The sequence below is a fragment of the Myotis yumanensis genome, unplaced genomic scaffold (genome assembly GCF_028538775.1).
Source record: "Myotis yumanensis isolate MYYU_CA2020_CCGP unplaced genomic scaffold, mMyoYum1.0.hap1 SCAF_2, whole genome shotgun sequence".
Taxonomy (NCBI): domain Eukaryota; kingdom Metazoa; phylum Chordata; class Mammalia; order Chiroptera; family Vespertilionidae; genus Myotis; species Myotis yumanensis.
This window is the reverse complement of record NW_027223753.1, coordinates 186,481,471-186,483,647: the sequence shown is the minus strand read 5'-3', so window position 1 is coordinate 186,483,647 and position 2,177 is coordinate 186,481,471.

Sequence of the window (2,177 nt, the reverse complement as noted above, 5' to 3'; positions counted from 1 at the left end):
TCCTGTTAGAAGTATTTCTTTATCCTGATAATATTAAGCCAACACTGTAGTCTTAAATTATTTCTGAATTTTAAATCTGTGAAGGCAGTAAATGAAATACCTGTTCTGCAACTGTCGAAACAAATTGATGACTACATTAACCATAATTCAATATAAAATTTTGCCAATGATGTACAGTTTTATGGTTAAAATTGCTGTGGTTGGTTGTATTACATGACACAAAACTGTCCTCTACCTCACGTGAAATAGATATTTTATATGGTTTTACTATAAAACAAGACTCATCTATTTGGTCACTTAGTTTACAAATTTTGAATTATATTTATTGAAACATGACATACTGTGCTCTTAGCTTATACATACCTCAATTGTATTTTGTGCTGTTTTCCATTTTCATGCCTTGTAAATAACTTGTATAGATTGTGGATTAAATTCCAAATAAAAATTTTTAATGCCAATAAAATTGTTTCAAGCCATTTTAGTATCCTGTGCAAGCCTATCCCTTAAAAATTGACATTTTTTTTTTTACTTTAAAATCTATTATTCATTACACACTAAGTGACTGAGTTAAGAAACTTTTTAAAAAATATATAAATATAAAGCACATGAACATACTAGCTTTTAGTGATTATCCTCTTTCATGATGCTTGGACTCCTGCTTGAATGATTTCCCCATATCCTCTACCCCTACTTCTGGTGTTACTTACCTATTACTGTATAACAGAATTTAGCAGCTTGAAACAAGTATCTCTCACATATTACCCGAGGGGCAGGTTAGTGTGATGGCTCAGGAGCTCTTAGAAGAGTGCAGTTATGATGTTACCTGGGCTGAAGTCATCTGTGTGCTGGACAGCTGAAGATCTGCTTCTAAGCTCTCACTCCCAGGGCTATTGACAGGCGCTTAGCTCCTCACTGTGTGGACCTGTCCACGGAGCTCTTCATAACATGGTGATGGCTTCCCCCAAATGAGTGTTACAAAGGAGAGAAAGTGATGTCACAACCTTTGATGACATAGACCCTTACGTCACAGACTGTTCCTTTTGCCTTATCCCATTTGTTAGAAGTGAGTCATTCAAGTCCTGCCTATACTCAATTGGAGGGACTTCCACAAGGGCATGAAGTCCAGGAGTTAGGGATCATTGCTGGCCATCTTAAAGTCTGATTACCAGACCTCCCCATTCTTTTTTCTGTGACAAAATAAACAAAGTGTAAAATTCAGTGGCAGTACGTACATCCACAATGCTGTGTAACTATCACCACAATTTCCAGAACTTTTTCATTATCTGAAATAACTCTGCATTCATCTTTACGCCCCAGCTTTTAATAGCCCAATTCTATTTTCTGCCCCTGAATTTGCCTATTTTAGATGCCTTATACAAGTGGAATCATAAGATATTTTTCATTTTGTGTCTGACTTTTTTCTGGGCTGTCTGCTGTCCTTATGCCAGTACCACACTATTTTGACTATGGTAGCTTTGTAGTAAGTTTTGAAAAGAAATGTGAGTCTTCCAAATTTGTTCTTTTTAAAGATTGTTTTGGCTAATTGGGGGTCCCTTGAGAGTCCATATAAATTTTACTGTGGGTTTTTCTACTTTTACAAAAAACACCATTGGGATTCTGATAGGGATTGCCTTGAATCTGTGGATCACTCTATATAGAATTGTCTTTTATTTTTTTAATCCTCACCCAAAGATATGTTTTTATTGATTTTAGACAGGAAGAGAGAGACGGGGAGAGAGAAACATCGATTGGCTGCCTCCCCCACTCACCTGATCGGGGATCCAACCCACAACCTGGATGTGTGGCCCCGATGTGGAATCAAACCCATGACCCCTTAGGGTGCACAGGTTGATGCTTCGACCAATGAACCACACTAGCCAGGGCTAGAATTGTCATCTTAATATTGTGTTCCAACCTATGAGCACGAGAGGTCTATTTCTTTATGTCTTCTTTAATTTCTTTCAGCAGTATTTTGTAGTTTGAATCCGGTTTGCTAGGTTTTTGTTGAGTTTTTTTTGCATCAATAGTCATAAGGGATATTAGTCTGTAGTTTTGTCAAGTTTTTCTGTTTGTAGTGTCTTTGGTCTTGATATTGGAATACTCCTGGCCTCGTAAAATTAGTTAGAAAGTATTCTCTTTGCTTTGATTATTGGAAGAGTTTGAGAAAAAGTGGTGTT